The following is a 27,520-nucleotide window of genomic DNA, read 5'->3' as shown; positions in this document are numbered from 1 at the left end:
AATGCAAAAATGTGCATTTTTCAAGTAATTCGCATCTTACCACCAACTAGAAGTTGGTGGTAATTTGCGATTCCTTAAGGCCATTTAGCAAATGTTTTTGCCTTCTTAATTACATTTAAGGAATCGCAAAATTTGCGATTCCTTAAATGCAATTGCAAAATAAGGAATTGCAAATTTTGCAATTCCTTATTTTGCATCGGGTTTTCCTTCATACATATCATTTTGCGAATTCGCATTCGCAAAGGCCTTTGCGAATGCGAATTTCAATGATACATATGGCCCCATGTCCTATTTTTTAAGTACTATTCACCCTGCCCTCTGAACATTTAGGAGCTGCCCTAGTGGTGACATATAACTATTAAAACGGAAGGTTTGGACCTGCCAAAAGGTCAAAATGGCAGTTTAAAACTTACAGACATGTTTCTTAGGGTTACTTTAGTGGGTGACACAATGAGTGCTGCTGCCCACAAGTAGCATTTCACTTACAGGACCTGGGTACAGGTAGTACCATATGCGAGGGACTTTTAAGTAAATTAAATGTACCAATCAGTTGTAGGTCATTTTTACAATTTTCTCAAGGGATAGCACAAGCACTTTATGACTGATTAGCATGGAAAAAGCCAACAAAACTGGTTCAGTAAAGGGAGGCAAAAGAACTGGGGGGACCATGCAGAAAGGGCCAAGTCACCTCATTTGCATTGGCACTTCCATAGAAAGAACAAATGCATATGGCCCAATTCCTGTAGAAAAGTGTATAAGTGTAGGTGAAATCTTACAATTCCTCTTATAGATACTGGTTCACTTTACAACTACAGGTGCAATAGCAAGTCTAAAAAGTTCTCTAACCCGCAAGATGACAGGCATACTATTTTACCTGTCATATGATTTTTTTTTAGTCCTGCCTATCCCCCCCTCTGCAGAAATATACATAGCATACAATCCATGCCGTGGGAAGCGCAGCCGTAATTGAAAACGCACAATTTCTCTCCACCTTCTCCCTATGTAAGTAAGTAAGTACTTACTTACTCCCTATGGAGAAAACACTTCTACTGCACTGCAATAAAATCTAGGATCATAGGTTTATTTTCCAAATCCTGAAAAAGGAATTGATTGGAGTAATTTCCTGACCATTTCGATTGGGGTAAAGGCTAGGGGTACATATTCAAAATGTACATGTTCGTGGGCACTCACAAACGTAACAAGGCAAAACTACTTCCCAACTTTTGCGTGGACTTTACTTCTGTGTTTTTCTCTTTACTTCTGGTGGGCATACCGTATTAATAAAACCACTTATTAATGCCAGGAATCCTTATGTGGATTGCTGGTAAGCATAATTATGTTTTTTTTCGCCTGTAAATGGACATTTATCTAAAAATACTATTGTGAATTGGGCCCAGGGTTTTTGCTTTTTAGTAATGTATTTCCCTAATGCCTTATAGATCAATAGTTTCTAAATGCCAATTGATTTTTCAGTGATTCTCTGACGAGAGCTTGAGATATATCATCTGAGTGCATATTTTGTCGCATCAAAAATGTGCTCAGATATCCACATGTCTTTACTTTACTTTACTTTATTCGGTTAAAATTATTAACCATAAAAGGATACAGCATAAAATTTCATATACAATGTAGTTTTACACATAATTCCCTATCCAAATCAGGTTTCCTTGTGAACAAGCAATAAGAAATCGATCCAACAAAGGAGATTTAACAATTTAAAAACAATAAAAAAAGTCAACATCAGTTCAAATTCGAGTTCATTGGATTTGGCATCGCCATAAAGTACTTCATACGGGAAAAAGTGTCTGTGCTTTATGGACAGTAATTGGGACGATATCCTTATCCTATCAGTTCAGAATGTGTAAGCCATATAGTAAGTCATAACGGTTGAAGGTAGGTATCCTGTAACTGCTCGGTACAGGACCTCTCCCACCCTTCAAGTAGTTTTCCTCAACATTCCATCTTGAGGGTGGCGGATAAGCGATTCTGGGATAACAATCGCATAGTTCCCTTGTTGCTATTGGCCCATCTCCTGTTTGTGGCTGCCACCTACGAAGGAATGGGACGACCTGGCTATCCCTGAAATTTACAATTACCAGGTCTCCAGCTAAGTCCTTGGGACGGGATCCTACCCACCCCACCCTTCTAACATTTAGGATACTACCATCAATATTTGGTGGAAGGGGTCTATTTTTGGTTAACCAAAATGATAACTTGTTTTTAAGGTCCTGATAACCTTCAACTTTCCCGATTGTAAGCTCGGGCACTCCCGAAAGGACACACACAAAAGGTGCTGCCTCTGGAGGTAGGTTTATACAATTGATTTTTCTTTGCATATTACCCTGATTAGCAAAAGACCCCTCAGAAAACGTGGCTACGTTAATCAGTCCTGCTCTAGGAGCAGAACTCAGTACTTTTGGTGATTCTTTGGGTACTTCCTTGGCTTTTGAAGCTAATAATCTAGTAGCGACTGGTCGGTATTGGGCCATTTTGCTAGGCATATTGGAGGCAGCTAAGTTCTGAGTTTGCGTATGCTCAGACATTCTATTTGTAAGCATGTTTGCCTTGATGGATTGTTCTATCATCGTGACCTTTTCCCCTATTCTATCCATCCTTACTATCAGCTGGGATATTAAGGTTTTAACCAGTCCTTCGAGCTGGGCCAATAGTTCGGATGGTAGAATAGATACAGGAGTCTCCAATGTTGGACATGCCTTAGATATTTCTGGGGTGGTGGCAATGACCAGTGGGAGACTTGGGTTTATTTTCTGTTGTTTCGCTGGCCTCCCTATATCTTCCACACATTTACGCTTTCTGTAGACAAGAGGGACCTGAGGGAGTACAATCGGTTGATTGTTAACTTTGTCTGTTATTGGGAGGTGGGATTCCAGGGGACTTTTATTTAATTGAGGTGATGCACTAAACTTGGGACTTCTATTCTCCATGGGGCTTGCCGGAGCACCAGATTGCTCCTTTTCCTGTTCTATTAAGGTGTACCTGCTGTTACAGATTTCATTTAGTTCCCTCACTAAGGAGGAGTTAGCTAAATCTGTTGGCATTGTGGGGGATCGCAAACTGGGTGAAGTTTCTGTGGCAAGACTATGTTCTACTTTCTCTATTGCCGATGATACCCTGGTTAGATAGTGGTCCAAAGTCCCCTTGATTGAACCGTTCTGAGACAAAATTTGTTTGGCGGCCCCTTTAGAAGACATGGTGCAACTGACTATTGAGCAATACACAGTGAAATAGTCAGGTTGGTATCTTAATTACCAGTATTTAGTCCCTTTAAAGAAACCAAAAGAGTTTGTAGGTAGTCTCTAGGTGCGTATACCTTAGGTCGTATCCTTTGTCCCGCAAAACCAAGAGAGGTTGCCCGACCCGACCTCCTCTGACCTCTGAGGGCCACAGAGGGCCCGCCCTTTGCTCGGGCTTCGCCCGGAGCCGGCCCGCGCGCGGATCCCGCGTCGTGGTGCTATGTGGGTAATTAAATAGCCCCGGGTTGAATGAGGGAGGGGCTGCTTCTCCGCTGGAAGCATCGCTGCTGTGTGGGCCTTGCAGTCCCGGCCCCAGGTGCTCTGCTGCCTAAGCCGATGCGCCTCCCTCCTTTAGGGGGAAGACCTTTTGACGCTTGATAGGATGACCTACTCCATGCACATTCCACGAGGCAATATTAAACATGATGATGGGAAGGGAGGAACATAAGGGAATGGGAATGATAAACTGGACAGTCCGATACAGAGGTGCACGGAAGCCGGGTGTGAGAGAGTTGATGATGGAAGGCGCTTCTTCTCAGGTAGAGTTGGGGGCATTACTTACTCCCTATGGAGAAAACACTTTTACTCCACTGCAATAAAATCTAGGATCATAGGTTTATTTTCCAAATCCTGAAAAAGGAATTGATTGGAGTAATTTCCTGACCATTTCGATTGGGGTAAAGGCTAGGGGTACATATTCAAAATGTACATGTTCGTGGGCACTCACAAACGTAACAAGGCAAAACTACTTCCCAACTTTTGCGTGGACTTTACTTCTGTGTTTTTCTCTTTACTTCTGGTGGGCATACCGTATTAATAAAACCACTTATTAATGCCAGGAATCCATATGTGGATTGCTGGTAAGCATACATTATGTCTTTTTTCGCCTGTAAATGGACATTTATCTAAAAATACTATTGTGAATTGGGCCCAGGGTTTTTGCTTTTTAGTAATGTATTTCCCTAATGCCTTATAGATCAATAGTTTCTAAATGCCAATTGATTTTTCAGTGATTCTCTGATGAGAGCTTGAGATATATCATCTGAGTGCATATTTTGTCGCATCAAAAATGTGCTCAGATATCCACATGTCATGTGTGCCTTGTTTTAAGTAATTTTCCCCTAATGAGGCTCTTTGCTTGGAGATACCTCTATATACATCACCAATCAGTGTAGCACTGCTGTCATCTCTTACTCTGGCATGCTGCTGTCCATCTGCTCACTTTACGGAAGGAGTGTGTGCCAATAGCCTGCCGTTGCATACAGCAAAAATCCCTCTTGCAGTTGTAGTAGGTCTGTTTGCTTGAGTTTTCCTGCTGTGCCTGTGTGTGTTTTGGCTGGTGAGCAAGTTTCCGCTTAAATACGTTTGGTAATGTAGGTGCAAACTTGTAATCTGTAGTGTTACATGCACGCAGTTGCGAAGGATCTTGAAATGTTTTTTAAATTAATTTCATATGTTTTAAATGTACACACACCAAATTGGTTTGTGTACTGACATTTGTTTGCCTTTATTGTTGTGCCCTAACATAACGTATATTTTTAAAGTGCACGCTCACCCAGAAGGATAGCTTGGTGCTGAATAACAGATGTTTGTTGTTACCCACCTCAATGGTACTCATTTTATTGACCTCAGAAGGATGAAACGCTCAGTGGACGCACCAGGATTTGATCCTGTGCCCATGGGATCGAACACAGGCCCCTACAGAGGGCACGTTAGACTACTAAGCCACCATAACCGACCCTACGTATAACAGTATCAGATATCTTTTCAGGTGTTGAACAGTTCCAATATTTGAGTCCTTGACCTTTTTTGGTCTTGCCAGCCACTCACCTCTCACTGCACCAGTCACCTGGCTCTCCTATGAGGTGCCTGCCCCTTCTTCCTGCAGCCCCCAGTTCAACCCTGCTGTCTGCCTCTGCGTAGCTCAACGCTTCCTAGGTATACCTTTACTTTTTAGGCAGTAGCCTTGTATTTGGGTTCCGTTCCTTTATGTTCTTTGGTCTTAACTATGTACTGTGTTAACTGAGTTTTTGTAATTTTTCAGTTTCTTCCGACTTTAAGGTTATTTGCCGCTACTTGTCACCCTGAGTTCTGCCCTGCCCACCATTTCCATATAGGTTCCTGCAGGTTTTTCCCACCCTTCCACCCTTCCACTTACCGAACATCCCCTCTGACCCCTAGGGCTGTTTTTGGGGGCTGCTGCATGGCCACTGGCATGCCAAAGGCACACCAAAGGCAGGCCCATCTGCACCCATCAGTGCCTGGACCACGCCCAGCACCAGAAACCCTAGACCCCGCATTTCCACAGATACGCCACCGCAGATCTCCATGCACTGGACTGAGGATAAAACAACTGCTGCCTCGAATCACTTCACTCCACAACAGGACATTTCTCCTGCATCCGCTGCCGGATGACCACCACCCTAGGATGACTGCCATCACAGCAACCAGTGCCACACTAGCCCCACTGGCCAAGACCCCCCGAATAACTCAGTTGCCTTGTGATGAACACCAGGTCACTCTGCAAACATCCCACCAAAGTCTGAGACACCATTTCCACACTCGTCCCTGACACAACCTGGCCCACCCCTTCACCCACCCCACACAACAACCAGTGGCTACAAGATGAAACATCAAGACTGCACCAACAGACATGGTCAATGAAAAGACCATGCCAATCATGGAAGACAACTTCCAGCTCTGCACTGATGACCAAAACACCATCAAAGGTACCCTTGTCTACAGACCCCCAGAACAACAAACCGGCCTCAGCAATGCCATTGCTGAATTCATCACACCATTCCCCATCAATTCCAAAAACTTCTTATTCCTGGGAGACCTCAACGTCCACCTGGATGACCCCACCTACCCCAACTCCACTCTCCATCCTGGACAGATTGGACAACATCGGCCTCAAGCAGCAGGTTACAGACCCTACACACAAAGCAGGATACATGGTGTACCCCATCTTCACCTCCAGTAACAGAATCAGGTACAGCCACACCGCGGAACTCACCTGGTCAGACCACTCCATTATGCACTTCACCATCGATTGACCTCCCTGCACCACCCCCAACCACCAAAATGCTTCCTTCTGCAGCCGGACATAGGTCACACAGCACCGATGGACCATCGCCCTCAGCATCACCTAGCCCAATGCCACCATTGACCTGAATCAGGCAGTACAGAACTTCAACGCCTGAATCATTAGGGCTGCTGAACAAGTTGCTTCCACAAAACTGGCCAAAACACACCCATCCACCAAACAGGCCAGATCATACACCACAGTACTTAGCACATTAAAATGCAGATGCAAACACCTGGAAAGAAAGTGGGGAACCAGCAAGAACAATACCGAAAGAGCCACCTTCCCGTCAGCCCTCAACAACTATCACCACCTGCTCAAATGTGCAAAAAAGAAGGTCCTGACACACTGCATCAAGGCCAGAGCCAACCAAACCAAGGAACTCTTCACCATCATCAGAGAGTTCCCCTACCTGCCAACTATCAAACACTTGATCCCCTCTTCACAGAAACCATCTACAAAAATGTAGACCCCTAACCCACGACCTCCTCAGGCTCCCATCGACCACTACTGTTGACCACCCACTCGCCAAATGGGAACAACTCAGTACACCAAACACAAGTACATTAATGAATTCCATCCACTCAAGAGCATCCACCGACCTATTCCGCCACTGACTTTCCAACCTCATCGGAGATGGGATCAGCCGCCAGCTGATCACCATCCTCAACATCTCAATTGCCACAGCCATCCCTCCCAATGCGAGCTGCAGAACTACCAGAACTACCATCCTATCTCACTGCCCAAGTCCTGGAAAAGGTCATCAACCTCCAACTCACCGAACGCCTGGAAAGAAACAACCTACTGGACCCTTCCCAATCAGGATTCAGAGGCAATAACAGTTCAGCGACAGCTATGATCGCAGCACAGATGTCATCCGCACCCTACTAGACAGAGGAGAATCAACCTTCAAGTTTCCTCCCGTTTTCTCTGCAGCCTTTGACACTGTCTCCCACCACACTCTGATCGATTGACTGCATCAGATTGGAATCACAGGCCACGTGCTCAAATGGATGGCATTTTCCCTCCCTTCACCTCTTAACCCAAATGCCCTTCATTGTGTCCCTCAAGACTCATCCCTCAGTCCAACCCTTTTCAACATCTACATGACACCACTTGCCGACATCGTCAGAACCCACAACATCAACATTGTCTCCTATGCCAACAACACTCGCTTGTCCACTCACTCTTAGCGGACCCCACTATGACAAAACCAACTTCTAAAACTGTATGAAGAACATCTCAGCCTGGATGAAAAGTAGCTGATTGAAGTTCAACATAGACAAAACAAAGTGCTGATCTTCAGCAGACACATAACTCCTGATGGTCATCAGAACTAGGACCCATCCCAACTCCAAAAGACCACATCTGAAACATTGGCATTATTCTGGACAGCGAACTTTCCATTAAACATAAAGGTCAACACCATCTCCTTAGACTGCTTCCACACTCTCAGTGTGCTCCACAAAATCTTCAAGTGGCTGCCCATCAGCATCAGGATAACTGGGAGGCAGGCCCTTATCACCAGCCGGTTGGATTACGGCAACAAAATCTATGCAGGAACCACCACCGAATTCATGAGAAGACTCCAGCCCTCAATGACAAGGACCAGCCTACATGAGTCACCACCTGAATTTCCACCTAACTCCTAGGAACCTATGCTCCACGCACTTCACCCTCTCACCGATACCACACATCCACTTCTGCCGCACTGGAGGACGCTCCTTCTCCCACCTCACCACCAAGTCCTGGAACACCCTTCCCCTCCACCTCCATACTTCACCTTCGCTGACCCACCTCCGGAAGGGACTCAAGACCTGGCTCTTGAACTGATACCACAGCACAGCACCTGGATACCCTATTAGGTGACATGCAACGCTATATAAGTACCGCCTGATTGAGTGAAATGATATGATGGGTCCTATGGCCCACTCATAAGAATTATGCATTAGTCATTGATCGTAGCCATGCACTTGTTTTGTTAGAAATGAATTCTCCGCACTGCATATTTCTGTAAAATAGTCACTGCCAAAAGAATAAAGATGAACATAGAGATTTACTGCCTCATGGTTTGATTTGGCATTTTATTATTATAATTTGTTAAACTTTGCCTACCTACTACATTTGGTTGATAACTTGCCACATTTATATACTTTACTTTTTAAAGGACTATTTGGAGGATGGTACAGTCTCCAATTGTTGTATGCACTGTGGCAGGTCCCGTTCAAGTTCTTCTATTTCCTTGTTTAGCCCTATTGGCAGTTCTGTTTTCATTATGCACCTGTCTTCAGACTCATTCAACTTTTTCATTGAAAGTGTGAAGAGATGTGCATTAATGTTACTATCTTGTCTCTTTACAGCCAAGAATAACATATTTTCATGTCTCTATAATGTCTAAGCTGGCCGGTTTTCATGTATAGGTGTATATGTAGTCAATATTTGAATTAAGATTACCTTGACAAGTTTGTTTACTGTTATTGTTGTGTGCTTTAGTCTTTGCAAGTTCTGCATTTTGTTTCATAGCATAAGATAACAGTGGGTATTTAACAGATATTTAATTACACTCAGAGAGAGACTTAGGGCTAGGAGTAGCACACCAGAGGTCACAATTCTTTCAGCTGGAGCCAGCCTCAGTCAGAGGCGATATTGGAGACAAAGAAAATAAATGGCCTTCAGCCTGTCGCTCTTTATATTCCAGCCCCAAACAAGCTGCGATAGTGAGTAGCTGACTTGCTATTTGTAACGAAAACACAGGTAAGCTGTGTGATCCATCTTGATAAACTCAAGTATCGGCTTGCCATTTAATACTTTAGCTAAAATTAGCTGATCATTTAGAAATTGCTTGAAATGGTGATATTTCCCTGCCAGGAACTTTAGCATGTATGTGTAGCTCTCAGAGATTACTGATACCCATGTTCACAGGCTCTACTCGGGGTTTCAGACTATCTGCTGTAGAGCCCTTATTTAGTAGATGCCACCAAAAAACAAATTCTCCCACATTTCAAAATATATTACAAGGGATACTTTATATTTTAACTGACATTACTTATTATCAATCAATAAATGCAACTTTATTCTACATTAAATTAAAATCATAAAAGAAACAGGCACTACATGATAAAATAGTAGCCATGGTGACACATGAACAATTTAGCAAAATAAAGTGAGTACAGTTTGTCAAACAGCAACACAGCACAGTTTGAACTTGTTGACCTTGGGAACACATAACAAATAATGGAAACAAAGTGTATATAATCAAAACAAGCAGCATATGAGTGACTTGATTACCACTCCTAGGGATAATGGTGGGTTAGTTTGTTCCTAAATATTAGATACAGGGTGGTGCAAGTATATTATATCCTACGGATTTACTGCTATACAGACATCAAAAACCTCCAAGGGTTCACTATCTTTAATATTCAAGAGCTGAGGGTACCCTGCATTTTACAGATATACACCGTCATTGGGATCTAACCCTAGTAACTTAAGTCCCATAAGTGATAACTGAGGCCAGTAGGTCAACCATCCATTGTTTTCCACAACCTTACTCTCTCTTTAAGAAAAGAGCATACTCTAAATCAAACATCGGGGTTACCTATAAACTGAAAATAGAGTACTGCTTCTATGCATTGTCAGACCTTTACATTTTAAAATAGGTTTTAAAACTGATTTAAAAAAGGTTCTGAAAGGGCAGCAGAAGAACATAAAGTGCATCAGTGATTGATCGGACAGCCCATAAAAGAGGCAAGCCAATGCATTACTACCAAAGGTGTTCTTATCATGCCAAAAACACAGAAGCCCCCACACCATACCTGCTCTGAAATGGAAATCAAGAGATCTTTCCCAGCATATCCAATCTAAGATTAAGTACAGCATGGGATCGTCTTGTGCTAATAGCATAATGTAATGTCTAATAGAGTGTTTATTAAATCATGTGTGTAGCCTCAGTACCTGGATAAGTTCCTTAAATCAGAGATACACCACCTACTTATCATCTTTGGCGGAGAGGAACGTGATTTAGATTTATCGAACAAAATTAATTCTTTCATGGTGCTTTGAACATAACACAGCCAGGGAATTGACAATCCCTTCTCAAGCTTAAGGGAGTTTCCCATAACTTCCTTGTTCAGACAGTCTCCTTATTGGCCCAGATCTTCATCTACCACAAAAAAGGGGCCAACTTCACTTGCTATGAGATATACTGTAAACGTAGCTCTGAGAGGATACAAAGTGGAAGATGGTAGGAGAGAGACATTGGAGGTGCCTACATATGTGGGATTCTTCAGTCTCTAGAGGGAGAGCATTGAAATACGCTTAGACTATCATTTAGTACCCCACTTCTCAGTAGAAACTGCAACATTTTTTGGCAACCTAAACGTAGAGATGGTGCCAGACTGATTCCATGCACCCTCCCCGGAGATAGAAACCTGCTAGTCCACAGTGCCACCATATGCACCCTGAAACCTAGAGTGGTAGAAAACTGTTTTGGCGACCAAAGAACATGACAACCCCGAGCTCTCTCAGGGATCGTGAACCCCTACGCTCAGTCACTAGTGCTCTCTTTCTTACAAGTAGGTAAGCCAGTAGGTATATATAGTTAGGACCTAGTTTCGATAGGAAATCCGCAACATTCTATTGGGAATAACTTTGGCGCCGGTTGAGGAATTTGCGTATAATTTTCCAAAATTTAGGCCAGCTCCACTCCGCTCCTTCCTTGGAAGTTTCAGGGGGATTCGTCATGCAGGGGCCGAGAAAAAAGCGGGGTCCCAAAACGTGTTTTCCCATGTTAATTTCTATACGACGTTCAGACACGGCTACAGCCCGAACCACTGAATGGAATTACACCAAACTTTGCAAAATTGTAGGGACTGGTACGCAGAAGTGCCTTTTCTATATTTGGTGAAAATTGCTCCAGTGGTTTTTACGAAAATTAACTTCAAAAACACATATATATCTGTATGAGTGCTTCAAGCGCTTACAGGTATTCGTATCGGGGAGCGCACCCGGCGCGCCACGGAAGTGCGCGAGCGGAAAAGTGATTGGCTCTCGGGTGCCTGTCAACATTCGATACAGTCGGAGAGTCTGCCATTTTGTGTCTCGGTAGAACCGAGACACAAGAGGTGAAAAATAAAAGGGGAAAACGTTGAAAGGGGGAAAGGTAGAGACCTCCTGACCCCCTAGGTTTTCTCAGGGGGGCCTAGAAGGACCACGAAAGGCAATTTTTTAAAAAAAAGTTGGGGGGAATATCGCGGAGTAAGCTCAGGGTGCGCGTACATGGGTGTTTACAGGTACGCGTACCCTGAGTGTACCACAGGGAAAAACTGTGAAAAAGGGGGTCCCAAAACGTGTTTTTCAACATGCAATTTCCCATAGGACATCTAGCCCTTCTCAGGGGGTCCCAGAAGAACCCCAAGGGCGATTTTTCGAAAAATATATATATATTTTTTTGCCCTGGGGGTGATTCTGGGAACCCCTGAGAAGAGCTAGGGGGTCAGGGGATCTCTACCCTGCCCCATTTTCGCGTTTTCCACTCTTGTATTGGGCTCTCTTGTGCCTCAGTTCTCCTGAGAAACAAGATGGTGGCCAACACTTCTTGGTTTGGACAGTTTGGAATGTTGACAGACGACTGCCAGCCAATCAGGAGTGCGCGCAGACCTTTTCGAGCATGGGCTGCATTGATTGGCTGTGAACACTCCAAACCTGGAAGTTTGGGCAGCCATCTTGTGCTCGGTAGACGGAGGCACAAAAGAAGCAGAAAAACAAATGTGTAGAATGAAAAAAGGGGGCAGGGTAGAAACACCCTCACCCCCTATGGCTGCTCAGGTGGTCCCACAAGGATATTAACATATTTAAACGTTATCCGCTAATAGAATTAGCATATAGAAAACCTTTGAAATTTATTGGAAAAACCATAGGTTTCACGCCTGAGATAGTTAGGAATTAGCATTTAAAAAACCTTGTAAATTCACTGAAAAAAACATAGGTTTCAAGCCTTATATAGTTAGGAATTAGCATTTAAAAAACCATGCAAATTCACTGAAAAAACATAGGTTTCAGGCCTTATATAGTTAGGAATTAGCATTTAAAAAGCTTGCAAATTCACTGAAAAAACCATTGGTTTCAGGCCTTATATAGTTAGGAATTAGCATATAAAAAACCTTTGAAATTCACTGAAAAAACCATAGGTTTCAGGCCTTATATAGTTAGGAATTAGAATTTAATAAAACCATTGAAATTGCTCCTATATAGTTAGTTGTACTAACTATATTTCGCGCACCCGCAATCCACTGCTGATGATGTCACATATTACATCATTCATGACATGGTCAGTGACATCACTGATGACATCTCAAATGACATCAATGATGACATCACTGATGACATCATCCACGTGACAATCACATACACCTTTTCATTCACTAGTAAAATCTTTCATCACTCTTTGTAAAATAGAGTATCACATTTGAATCCATTGACACAGCAATAGAAGTATTTAAAACCCACTCATTGATTCCTAGATGTATACACACATCGAATCACTTACCTGTAGATTCACTTATACATGCTGTCAATGAACAATAGAACACTATCAAAAATACTTATACACCTATACCGACATTACACACCAGCACACAACCGATTCACATATGAAGTTATTCTACTCACTTATGCAAACAATGGATCATACTTACATTCTTACTTAGCTACACGCTTATAAAAACACCACTTCATCTATTCATTTAGATAGTAAGTCATATTTAGTATATTATAAAATCATTATTACAAGTATACAGTTATCCATGCAGTCACTCACACAATCATTGAGTCTTATGTATACGTATTTATATACAACAACTGACACATACACTGCCTTTTATTTTTCTAGTTTGTTGGACATGTACCATTGAGAAATATATTGGCTCATCACCACACCCATAAAGATATTCATTCACCCAAACAACTGTTAGAACATGTAGTTTTAACTTCATATATCTACTGAATCAACTATTCACACATCTTTGGGCAGTCACACACCCTCTACCGAACCACACACACATTCACTCTCCCATACAAATACTCAGTTAACTAATCAATAACTAACATAGACTTTCACATAGCTAGTAACCAACTGGAGAACCAGTTCACAGAACAACTGACAAAGTGATACAGATATTCACACAGTTTAGTTACTCTCCACTATATTTAGTGAAACACTATAAATTGTTAAAGTCCTCATCCAAATATTTATTTTTATATATCCACTCATACTTCAATGCAAATTGCTATATATATAATGCATATTTAAATATCGAAGCAAACCACATTCACTGGATGATGTCATCAGTGATGTCATCATTGATGTCATTTGAGATGTCATCAGTGATGTCACTGACCATGTCATGAATGATGTAATATGTGACATCATCAGCAGTGGATTGCGGGTGCGCGAAATATAGTTAGTACAACTAACTATATAGGAGCAATTTCAATGTTTTTTTTAAATGCTAATACCTAACTATGTAAGGCCTGAAACCTATGGTTTTTTCAGTGAATATATATATGTATATATATATATATATAGATATATATATATATATGTATATATAAATATATACATATATATATATATATATATCTATATATATATATATATATACAGGCATATAAAAAATATATTTTGAAGACAAGCTTGACTCACTTGCAGCTAGAGCCACAGCTTTGGAATCTACAGTGGCAGAACTGACAGCAAACACCGAGGAAACTGTAAAAGAACTCACTAGAATAAAAGAATGCGAAATCAGTTTTCAGCACAAGATAGTCTATTTAGAATTCGCAAGGAAGGAATAATCTCCGTTTACTCAAAGTACTTGAGGGAGCGGAGGGTAATAACATCAAAGAGCTTGTGGAGAAACTGATTAAACAATCTACTCAAATTGACTGTTGAGAGCATGCCCTTCTGGTTGATATCCAGAGGGCAAACAGAGATCCATTTAGATTAAACCCAAATAAAACTAGACCCAGAAAAATTCTGGTCCACTTTCTAACCTATAACTTAAAAGACAAAATATTGAATAAAGCTCTCAAGATGAACGCACTAAGCACAGAAGGGATAACTTTCCATATCAGGTTGGATGTTTCATCAATAACAGCATCTAAACAATGGGAGTTTGGCCAGTTATTAGATCCCTTCAGGCAGCTAGGTGCCACAGCTCAGCTCAAATTTCCCGCTACATTAAAAGTAATGTTTAATAATAAAATGTGGGTATTTAAGCGTGTGGAAGAGGTGGAACATTTTCTACAATCTATTTTGGCACTTGCTAGTGAAGCAGCAGTTCGTTAGCATAACTAGCCTTTCCCTGGTTTTTAGGTCTCGGCTAGCGTAGGCTGCGCATGCGCAGTCTCGCTGGCAAGATCTTATGTCTCAGAGTAGTGAGGCTTAAACCCACCCCTCTTCTCCATTGGCTGGCTCCCTAAACGTTGGCCAGCCATTGGAGGAGAGGTTTCTATTACATCATTTTTTGAAGCTAAGCCCCGTCCTTTTCGGATTGAGGGGCGTGTTATTTTCGTTTCTTTCTCTCCTCTCCTCCAGCCAATGGAGAAGAGGGGAGAAAGAAAAACACGCCCCCCAGTCTGCAAAGGACGGGGCTTAGCTTAAAAAAATGACGAGCGCTTGTTGGTGTCTTGTGTCATTCTAAGCCTCGTAGGTCTTGTTTGTCTATTTTGCAAGTCGGTTCTGCCCTGTGCACTTTGAAAATGTCACCTAAACCAACTTTAGAATGTTGTAAAGTAGTCCTTAAGCACATAACGAGCTTGTTGTGTAGTCGAATTTTAAAGTGTCGCACATAGAAGCCCGGAGTCGACATTCGCTTAAATACAGCTCAAGGAGGGGGTTTCCTTCTCATGCTGTTGGCATAGGCTGGGAGGAGTCATCTGAACTTGCACGGGTGTTTCGGTTTCATTTCTCATTGCGAGTAAAAAGAAAGAGAAACGGGCGAGTGGAGGCAGAATAGACCTTAAACGCGGCTGAATGTGGAAGAAGAAATCCAGTTTTGTGGTAACTGGTAAGACTATTTATTGCATAGCTCTGTGTTTTAAATGAGATCTCTGAAATTGTGGCAGCAATGGAATTATCAAACATAAGACAACAGCTCGGGGAATATATGCCTCTTAGAAAGTGCCATGGTGAGGCTCTGAGATGGTTTATTTAATTGTATTGTTTGTTAGTTTATTTATATAGCGCGGCGTGTCACCCTTGGCGGTATCCAGGTGCTGCCCATGGGGACGGGGATCAAGTTATTTGCCTAGCATGGCAGCATGCTGCGCTGACGCCAAGAGTGGAGCTCGGGTCTGCAGCTCCCAGTCGGCATCTCTGGTCACTGCGCCACATCCTTTACCCCATTGTGACCCTGGGTGTAGCTTTCCTTTCATGCAGGTGGTGCAGTGGCACCTCGGCACAGCGTCCCGAGGGGCCCAAAGAACCCTGATTATTCCTGTATTTTATAATTTATACAACAGCCAGGGGGCATTTCCTTCCTTACCCTAGAGCCCGTGGCACACTGCCTTCGCTACTGTTTGTGACCAGTAGGAGTTTAGCACTTTGTCCATTTTTTGGCGAGTGGCGGCTCAGTTTTGTATTTATTGCCACAAGTGCCACTGACTTCAGAGCCTGCTGACAGCTGTCTAGTACTCGAACGGCACATTTCTACATTCCCCGTAGGAATGAGAGACAGAGGACTTTGACACACCTGCAGTTCGCATTTCTGATAAAGCTAGTCATGCTGTTGCGAAACTTTCTTCCAAGAGCCGGGTTTCTCAGTGAGTGCATGAAATTAAAACATAGAAGTGCAGGTAACCTGTACCAGGGCGGTGCAGGAAAGCAGAGCTGGAAAAAGAGTGCGCCCGGGCCGCATCCCACAGCGTACTCCCGGAACACACACCCTCTGGAGCCACTCGGTGGGCCCAGGGCTCACCTGCTTCACGGCACCGAACACTCTTCTATCTGGGTGAAGGCAGATCTAGGAGGGGGGGTGCAGTACAGACAACGGAGGTCAACATTTTGGAAAGCGGGTCTAGCTGATTGAAGGTCACATAACCACCTGTGCTTTTTTTTTAGGTTCCTCAAAATAAAGATTGAATGCCTTTGCTGCATTTACCAAAGCTGCATGTTACAACACGGACTAGATCTGGGCACCACTTATTCAGTTTTCCGATTCCACTTGACATATCAGTGTAGTCTATGTGTAGTTGTCTTGGCTGTCTTCTATTGAAGTTTGTACGTTACTTCTCTGTGACCTGGCGCCACCAGAACTTAAATCAATTGTTCCAGATAATCAAGCCAGTGAAAAAAGTGCAATTCAGAGACGCCCTGCCTCGGAGCTGTGCCTATACCCGCTGGCGGGACTGCTGGCCCCCCACTATCAGCTCGCACACCCCATGACACTACTTCCATCAACTTTCGGCTCATTACCATATTTGTGCGTCTGGCCATGGCCGCCTGTCAGTCCCAGCGCCCGCTTCACGGGCTGCAGGAGTTTCTTCCCACAGATCCTCTGTTGTGCACGGCGGATCCTGCCGGACAAGAGGATCGGGCAGAGGAGATCAGCGAGGAAGACGGGGTCCCGGGGACTTCCGGGCACAGATCCCAGCCTGCTGACTTCTACGGACAGCCCGCTCCGGCAGCATCGAGGGGGACGCGATCCCATGCGGGCACATAAAGGGGTTGCCTGTGCGATCGCCCCGTCCCGGGAATCCGGTTACAGGGAGGGGCTGCGGTGCCCGGGATCACATGCTGATCGCTTCTATTTCCAGGATTAAGTCTTTGAAAGTGTAACAAAGCTCTCCCGAGCGCCCCGTGTTGGGAGTGGGGGGGGGGGCCTGACCCAGCCTGGCAGCTCCATGCTCCAAAGGACTCTTCCCGGAATATCTCACAGTCGCCCCGGAGGGCGAGGGCAGCTCTAATTGGTTTCTCAATGAAAGCTCTCAGGCTCCTCCGCTCCCCCGCCCTCCCTCTGCTCCAGCCCATTCATGTCAGACCTGCGTGCTCTTCCGCTTCTCTGACGATGCCTTCAACACCACCTTCATCTCCACAGTAGGTGAGTGTTTGTGGTACCTGCGTGGTGGGGGGGTAACTATGAAGTATTGGTCCTCCTTCAGTACCAGCTGCTTGTGTTGTATTATGGGTGAGAGTGGAGGTTTGATGGCGGTGATTGCATTAATAACAATCAGAGGGCCATCACCATCGTTTTGGGGTTTGCAGGGCGAATTGAAAAAGTATGCCATGGCTTTAGAACCACAACTGCTTCATTACGTGTATGCACCAAAAAATATAATATCCCGTTTTCAGTATCTGCTGTTGACCCAGATTACATCATTCTCGTGCCCATCCTCTTGCAAACTTATAAAATATTGCACTTGTTTGCCACCACTTTACACCATAGTATAAATCCTACAAGCAGATGTGTTGCTTGCATCAGAGCCTCAGCTGTGCCGTGTCCTGGAGAGCCCCTGTGTGTGTGTGTGTGTGGCTGTTTGTGTGGCTCTGTGTGTGTGTGTGTGTGTGGCTGTGTGTGTCTGTGGCTCTGTGTGCCTCTGTGTGTGTGTGTGTGCCTCTGTGTGTGTGTGGCTCTGTGTGTGTGTGGCTCTGTGTGTGTGTGTGTGTGTGGCTCTGTGTGTGTGGCTCTGTGTGTGTGTGTGTGGCTCTCTGTGTGTGTGTGTGTCGCTCTGTGTGTGTGTGTGGCTCTGTGTGTGTGTGTGTGGCTCTGTGTCTGTGTATGTGGCTCTGTGTTTGTGTATGTGGCTGTGTGTGTGTGTGTGTGTGTGTGGCTGTGTGTGTGGCTCTGTGTGTGTGTGTGGCTGTGGCTCTGTGTGTGTGTGTGTGTGTGTGTGTGCCTCTGTGTGTGTGTGGCTCTGTGTGTGTGTGGCTCTGTGTGTGTGTGTGTGTGTGTGTGTGTGGCTCTGTGTGTGTGGATGTGTGTGTGTGTGTGTGTGTGGCTCTGTGTGTGTGTCGCTCTGTGTGTGTGTGTGGCTCTGTGTGTGTGTGTGTGGCTCTGTGTGTGTGTATGTGGCTCTGTGTTTGTGTATGTGGCTGTGTGTGTGTGTGTGGGTGTGGGTCTGTGTGTGTGGTTCTGTATGTGTGGTTCTGTGTGTGTGTGGCTCTGTGTGTGTGTATGTGGCTCTGTGTGTGTGTATGTGGCTCTGTGTGTGTGTGTGTATGTAGGTGCAAATGCAATAGGTCTCGCATTTGCGAGAGATTAAGCTATTGGCATTGTAAATGAAAATGCCATTTATTTATCTTTTTTCAAAACCAACACATAAACAAAAATGTTGTCATTTACAATGCCAATAGCTCTAACTTTTGCAAAGGTGAGACCGTTGCATTGTAAATGCTTGTTAATCCTTAGTTTAGTTTTTCTTTTCTAGGATCAGGAGAGGGTATTCTAATTAGTTACAGTAAGCACCATTTTACATTCCAATCAAAGAGCTACAGACATCTTAACCGTCCTGGACGCCGAGGGGGAAGCCTCAAAGGCGAGGGTAGCGCCATAAGAGAAAGAATGGGGGTTCTCCAGGGAGCACATGGGTGGGCGAGGGGGGGAGTGAGGTGGTCACCAGGTGGGGAGCATAGGGAAAAAAGCACAAAAAGTCCAGTTCGCCAAAATAGACCCTTTAAGCAATATATCACTTGTATATTGAGAAATTATGCAAGCTGCAGCTGATCAGGCACTATGTTTGAGGGCTCTGTCAAGGAATCTAAATGGGCTGAGGGTAAAACATAGGATGGAGAGAATTTTCCAATACTTAAAAGACACTCCTGACAGATTCTTAATCTCCAGGAAACACACTTAACAGAGAAGGAGATAAGGAGTCTGTGTAAAACTGAAAGTTGGATTCAGGATATAATCTGCACTACTCAACAAAAAACTATAATGGGAGTGGCTATCATCATAAAAAAACTCTGCTTTATCAGTGGAAGACTCTTAAGTTGATAAGATGGGCAGATGGGTCATAGTTAACATTAGGTTTCACATGTACAAATTTAGAGTTGCAGGTTATTATGGACCTAATCTGGATGACCTAGTACCACTAAGGGAGTTACTTGCTGAGTTATTAACCTTTTGTGATCCTTTAATATTGGCAGGTGATTTTAACTTATTCTTAGACCCTGTTATGGACAGAACTTATAAGAGTAGATCAGTCCACAATTGTAAAATGAGATCCTCTTTAAAAAGCACAATGAAGCATTTGGGTTGGATAGATATATGGAGGGACAGGATGGGAAGTAGGAGAGGGTACACCTTTCATAACAAAAAGTACAGACACAAGTCCAGGTTATATTTATTTTTAATCAGTATAGAGCTGAGGAGATGGGTGAAAGATCCAAAACATTTAGGGGGGTACCTGTCTGATCACTCGGCAGTAACAATAGCCTTGAAACTCCCAACTAAATTAGTTAACAGAAGATGGACCTTCGATCAAACCATCTTGTTAGAGGAAGAAGTAACTGAGCAACTAGCAATAAAAACAGAGAACTTCTTCTTGATCAAACTGGAGAGCCCCTCAGTAGAAACGGTATGGGATGCGTATAAAGCTTTCCTGAGAGGTTATATAACATCTATCCAAATTGCTAGGCAGAGGAAATACAGGGCAGAGGCCGATGAGAAAGAGGCCAAAATTCCGAAGCAAGAGCATGAACTTACTGTTCAGGGGGTGCAGCGCTTGGGTACACAACTACGAGAATTTGCTATCCTGTAAAATGGAACTGACAGGGGTGTTAGACACAAGGCTGAGGAAAAGGTGGGGGGCGAGTAAGCTGACTCATTTTGAGTATGGGGAAGCCTGTGGGAAGCTCCTAGCCTGGAAGACCAAACAGGAAATAGTGAAAAGCAACATAAAAGAAGTAGTCTGTGACACCACTGGAAAGCTACTTGAGAGTCCCACAGACATCGAAGAAGCTTTTCTAAAGCACTTTCAACAGGTTTACAGAGAAGATCTAACCGCACAAGACTAGAAGATAGAGGCTTGGTTTGATCAATTCCCTCTAAATAAAATCAATGAGGAGATGTCTAATAATCTTAATAGATCAATAAGCCCCAGTGAAATTAAAAAGGCAATTGAGTCAGGGAAAAAGGGAATAGCGCCCGGACCAGATGGTTTGCCGCTGAGCTGTACAAATCTCTGGTGGAGGTTCTTGCCCCTGTGTTGGATGTTATTTTCTCACATTTTTGTAAAAGGTTGGAATATGCCCTCCTCCTGGTATGAAGCCACCAAAGTCACCTAGTCAGTGTGATCCATATAGACCAATCTCTTTGCTTAATCTTGACTATGAGATCTTCGCCAAGATTTTAGCAGAGAGGTTAAATGGAGTTATAGGAGGTCTACTACACAAAGATCAAAAAGGCTTCATCAGAGGGAGGGGCATCCAATCTCTACCATATAATCTGATCTGTGCCATAGATCTAGCAACAATGCATAAATTACCAATGGCCATTATTACACTTGACGCCACGAAGGCATTTGATCAAGTTAATTGGGTCATGAACTCAAAAGACGCAATCTGGGGGAAAAGGTTTGTAGGGCTGTTTCATCGATTTATCAAACGCCAACAGCTAGAATCTTCGTAAATCGGAATCTCTCTGCCTCCATAGCAATACAGAGAGGGACAAGGCAGGGATGTCCCTTGTCACCGTTGCTTTTCAATATATATATTGAGTCCCTCGCAGAAAGGATTAGAAAGCATGTTGATAGATCTCCTTTTACATATAAAAATCGGTAAAAGAAGCTATCTTCATATGCCAATGACATGATGATATACACGTCTGACCTAGTTAAGGCTATTCCAATAATATATAGTTAATCACAATATTTCGGCCAGATTTCAGGATACGAGATTAATGAGTCAAAAACCAAATGCATTGCCTGGAATTTGAATGCTAGTCTCCCCATAATGAAAAATTAGATAAGGTATTTGGGCATCAGAATCACGCAAAATATTGAAGACATAACAGATATAAATTTATGTGGAGTTGATAAGGAAATTGCTAACTCTCTAAAGGGCTGGACCTATTTGCCATTGACACTAATAGGAAGAGCCAACATAGTAAAAATTATGCTCCTACCGACACTCATATTTTAATTCCAAAACATTCCATTAGCTTTTAAGGACGAGGTTCTAAGGAAAATACAGGCAAAAATAAACACATTTATATTGGTCTCCAAGGGCATAAGAATTTCATGGAAAGAACTATGAAAAAAGAAACGTAAGTGAGGGTTATGTGCGCCAGATCTGATCTTCTATGCATGGATATTTTTAATGATGGCAGGAAAAATGCTTATGAGTGAACCGGATGACTCAGTCATAGGGAAAATGTTTAAAGAGAAGCTTTGGGATACAAAAGGAGGAGATCAAGCCTTCATATACATATTTGGAGACCCACACTTTTTCAAGAAGGTACGCCTGAAGTCTCTAAGAGATATAGTTACTACTTGGTTTAAAATCAGAAAGCTTTTAAAAATTAGCTATTATAGTGCTATTGTGCTTATTTGAGGCTCCCCAGGCTCACCAGAGTGGACTAAAGACTAGCTGGTTACCCTGTTAAAATCAGTCGGGATAAGGTGTTGGGCTCAACTTAGTCCTGGAGGTTCTCTGTTATCTTGGAAAGATTTAAACAACATCACAGACAGTGAACTATTGAAATTTAAATACCTACAAATAAAAAGTTGGACCCAGGTGATTGGTATAGCGGTGGGCGGATCAAATTAACTGGAGACGGCTCTGAGTACGAGAAAACGGAATAAGAAAGAGGTGACCAACTTATACTGGATTATGATTGACCTGGTTGACCGCGATTTCACCCTTCCATCACAGCTGTGAGGGGAGTGCTTGCTTTGCTCCAGTACAGAAGAAATATGGCAAGTATCTTATGATTTACTATACTCGACATTACAAGCTGCCAATTTAAGGAGAAATCATCTCTTTTCTCTCCACAGGGTATATTGGTCCCCTCTCAAACTCTCTAAATTTGCGAGAAGACCCATTCCCTGCTGTCCGAAATGTCAGCAGGAAAAAGCAGACGATGAGCATATGTTTTTAAGCTGCCCAATGTTACATCAGTTTTTTCGGTCTGTCATTGAAGGTGTGGAAGCTATGTTTGGTTTCAACATCCAGGTAAGCACAACTTTAGTATTTTTTGGTATTTTCCCAAATTATGCGTTGTTATCTTCAGATAAAGGTAAGTTATCTCTCTACCTAATCTTACTTGCCCGGAGAGAAATTTGATTAGTGATTTGACAAACGTAATATATCCTGACCTCCAAACACTGTGAAAAAACATAAACAGACACAAATGTATTAGAATTTTATTTTTGTACATTAAGCTACCAAACAACATACAATATTTTTTAACCAAAATTTTAATTCAATACAGACAAATGTTTTACTGTTTTTTACTGCTTTCAGCTTTCATACTTCTACACTTTCAACAGTGCTTTGTGTGAAACATCCTTATTAAACAGTGGGAAAAACCAATCAATGGATTGTAAAAAAAAGACAAATGTACACAGTACATAATTACAACTATGTCATATTGTTCACTGAACTCACTACATGTTTTTTAATACTAGCTTGCTGCTACATTACTACCTTAATGAAAGCAACTAAATGTTAAAAGTGTTTCTGATATTTTTATATATGGTACAAAATGATCAACAGTTATGAAGCAGCCTTCATTTTTGGATATGCTTTTGTAAACAACATCCCTGTTACTTAATCAGTTTATTTGTAGAGAACACTACTTACCCGTAAGGGTCTCAAGGTGCTAGTGGGGGGGTAGAGGTGCAGCTACTGCTCGAACAGCCAGGTCTTAAGGAGTCTCCTGAAGGCCAGCAGGTCCTGGGTCTGTCGTAGGCGGATGGGGAGGGTGTTCCAGGTCTTAGCGGTGAGGTGGGTGAATGTTATGATGCCGGCGGTCGCTCGGCGGATGAGGGGGATGGTGGCAAGGGTGAGATCAGGGGAGCAGAGCTGACGGTACGCGGTGAAGAAGTTGAGATGTTCCTTGAGGTATGTTGGTCTGGTGTTGTGGAGTGCTTTGTGAGCATGGGTGAGGAGCTTGAAGGTGATCCTCTTGTGGATAGGGAGCCAGTGCAGGTCCTTCAGGTGGGCTATGATGTGGCTGTGGTGGGGGATGTTAAGAATGAGGCGTGCAGAGGCATTCTGTATAGTTCTCTGTAGTATATATTTTGTGTAGTAGTTTCAGGAGTTTGGCTGAGGTTCCTGCATAGAGGGCTTTGCCGTAGTCCTGTCTGCTGCTGACAAGGGCCTGGGTGACTGTCCTTCTGGTGCCAGTGGGGATCTATCTGTAGATGTTGTGGAGCATGCAGAGGGTGTTGAAGCAGGAGGAGGAGATGTTGTTTACTTGCTGGGTCATTGACAATGCGGAGTCCAGGATGACTACCAGGTTGTGTGCGTGGTTAGTGGGCATAACTGCAGCTACCAGTGTGGTGGGCCACCAAGAGTCATCCAAGTTCAGTTTCAGGCAGCTGTTTGGCATCCATTTGGCGATGGCCTTCATTCCTTCGTGGAGGTTGGATTTGGTGGTGGTGGGGGCCTTGATGAGGGAGAGGATCAGCTGAGTGTTGTCGGCATATGAGACGATGTTGAGGTTGTGTGATCTGGCGATGTTGGCGAGCGGTGCCATGTAGTTGTTGAAGAGTGTCAGGGGACTGAAGGACCATCCTTGAGGTACGCTGCAGGTGATCTTGGTGTCTTTGGAGTGGAATGGGGGAGATGGACACTCTGGGTTCTGCTGGTGAGGAAGGAGGTGGTCCAGTCCAGTGCTTTGTTGCGGATCCCTGCATTGTGGAGGCGTGTGCATAGGGTGTGGTGGCAGACGGTGTCAAAGGCCTCCCAGAGGTCCAGTAGGATGAGGGCCGCGGTTTCTCAACTGTCCCTCATGCCCCTGATGATGTTGGTGGCGGCAATGAGCACTGTTTTGGTGCTGTAGTTGCTGCGGAATCCAGATTGGGACGGGTCCAGGATATTGTACTTTTCGATGAAGGGGGTCAGTTGCTTGTTGACGGTATTCTCTATGACTTTCGCCGGGAACGGGAGGCGGGAGATGGGCCGGAAGTTCTTAAGGTTCATGGAGTCAGCTTTGGGTTTCTTGAGTAGGGAGTTGATCTCGGCGTGCTTCCAGCTCTCCAGGCAGGTGGCGGTCTTGAAGAAGCTGTTGATGATCTTGCGGAGATGGGTACAATGGTGAAGCTTGCTTTGTTGAAGATGTGGTGCGGGCAGGGGTCTGATGGTGACCCGGAGTGGATGGTGTTCATGATTTTGATGGTTTGTTCATCATTGACGGGGGTCCTAGACAGCAGGAGGTCAATGTGGCTGAGGGGCGGTGAGTCCATATGATGTTATGCCATATGATGTCTAAAATAATCTTAGACCATGTACGAAAAACATACAATATACTACTATGTAGAAGTTGCTGTAGCAGAACAAAAGGGGACTTTTTTTGAGGTGAAGAGACATTTTACTAGCAACTTACGACTACTGGTATTGCTGTAGACTATACTCCTAATAGGCCAAATAATGTCTCAGAAACACATAATCCAGATCTATCTCAACACAATTCTACATTTTCTTATCCTAATACCTTCAGTTCTACAAATAGCAGATAGGAGTTTGGTAACTTTCAGGTCTTGTTTTGAATGTCACTTGTCTGTCAATGCACTATGTCCATCCTGTTTATATGTGATGTAGTGTCCAGAGATCATATTAACTGCTTCATGAAATATGATTGCTATAGTTGTGAAAGTTTATTTTTAAATGGAAATTTGTGTAGCTTTAAAGTTTGTAATTTCAGTTCCTAATTTAGTACCATCCACTCTGCATTGTTGTAGTATGACTATGACATATTTTCCATACCTTAGTAGAAACAACGATGACCTAAGTTCTGATATACAGTTTGGACAGGTCATATGTGTATGGGCATTTGTAGTTAAATTGTCAAAGAGCACAGCTTTAAAATCTGGTAATGTCAAATAGTGGAATTGTTCTGAATTCATTTCAGTGCTGTGCAATCTGGTAATGTCAAACAAAGGAATCGTACTGAATTCATTTCAGTGCTAGACGTAAATTCACAATCTTCAGAGTTATGGGTCCATGTATAAGTTAAATCAAATAATTCATTTATATTCACATCTTAATCATATAATAGTCCTAGCACTAGCATTAGAAATTCTTTAGCATCCTGCTGAAGATTTTGAGGAACATCGCTAATCCAGTACAGTCATGGGTGAGTTTTAGTAATCCAGTAGCAGTATAATACTTCTGTCACTTCTTCATTCTTCAAGTAAACTACACAGTTGTGAAGACATTCTTTTATCTAAGTTTTCTTTAATAGAATTTGTGAAATGAGGCAAATGGTATACTACATTTAACACTCCATTGGCATAACAGTTCACTCAAGATTTATTATCAAATGATACCCTTCTATGTTCTCATTGCCTTGTAGTTTTCTTTTATTTCCTCCTTTTTGATTTTGTTTTTGTTCATCTTTCTGTGCAACTCCAGTAGACTGCTTTGCTATTTTCCACTTTGGACACAATATTGCTTTTTGAAGCACAGGATACTGGCCTAAATGAAGAACATATTGACATTTTAACCGATTATACTTTGTTGCACAGCTCTTACTTTCTTCTCATCAAAATCAAACAGAAATAAACCAGACAATGTTCTAATTCACTTCAAAGCAACATATGACATTCCTTCTTTGAATACACTACTACCAATATTAACAACACATGTAGCTACACTTAAACCTTGTGATTTGTGAAAAGTTACTGCATACGCTTAAGACACTGGGAACTGCTTTCTCTAAAGATACATACAAGTAGAAAATGTGCAAGGCATCTACCAAACTGCTTTACTTCAGCAATATCATCAAATTTTATGGCTAAATATTCCAAATAATTTCTCTTTGGATATTTAGTATATTTCATAACTTTACCAATTGCGCCATTCACTATCCCTTCTTTAACATTTAAATTATGACGTAAGATTATACGAAAATCTTAACAGATACATAACTGTTTTTATAATCCTGCAATTTTCGAAACAGACTTTTCTAAACTATTCAATTTTGATTTCTGTGTTTATGTTAGTAGCACTGTAACTCCTTTCTGTTCCATTTTATCATTTGCCCTAACTTCAATGATCTCTTCTTTTTCCAGTTGTAATAATTGTTCATTTAATGTAATACACTCCTCAAGAGTTGGCATCAAACAAACATTAGACTTCTCTTCCTTAAAAAAAACTAAACATTAATTCAGCAGTTGAAACATTTCTTAGAAACAAATTGTTGATGAGATATGTTTGTAATACTGTCTTTCTCTCTTTCATGAGGACTCCCACTCTTATATCTTTTAGTATATCTATGTAATGCTTATCTGATGCTTGGTGCACATTTTGGATTTACTCTTTGTATTGAAAGTTTTCCTATACTTCCTCTTGAATTCCTTGTTTCCTTATGTAGCAGTTTCTTGAATACAGGTTGTCCTTTTACAGGAATTAGTTGTAGCAGGTCTCCAAAGACTATTAAGTATTTTCTTCAAACAAGTACATTGTAGTCAGTTTTTAATACTTGCTGCATTCTTCAATGCATAAAAGTTAGCATTAGGGTAGACAACACACTGACTTCATCAATAATTAGTAGCTTTAATTTATTTAATACTCTTGCCACTTCATGACAAGCATCACCAGATAATTTGTTGTATTGTAATTTGTTGTCATGTTCGAAAGGCAGCATTCATTATTAATGAAGGGTACCTCCTTTAGCATTCTGAGCAGATAAGCTTGTTGGTACAGTGACTACACATAACAAATTGGAGTCTGTTGTCTTCTGTATGTAGCTTGTCAGTAATTTAATGAAGAAGATTTTTCCAGTTCCAGCTTGACCTCTTGTGTACAATAGAACTGGTGTCTACTTTACCTTTCACCACTTCAAAAACTTCTGATCTGCATTCAATTGCTGTTTTAGTAGTTCTAAATCTACAGTTTCCCATCTTACTTGCTGCATTGCATTCTCCACTTATTCATAGCTATTACTGCGTTCATTTCCAATGATTGGCTGTCCAGGAGGATCTTGACTTCCAGGTGCTGAACTTTGATTGCTCTGAGAACTCC

This window comes from Lissotriton helveticus, chromosome 1_2 (assembly GCF_964261635.1).
Source record: "Lissotriton helveticus chromosome 1_2, aLisHel1.1, whole genome shotgun sequence".
NCBI lineage: Eukaryota > Metazoa > Chordata > Amphibia > Caudata > Salamandridae > Lissotriton > Lissotriton helveticus.
This window is presented reverse-complemented; position numbering follows the sequence as displayed.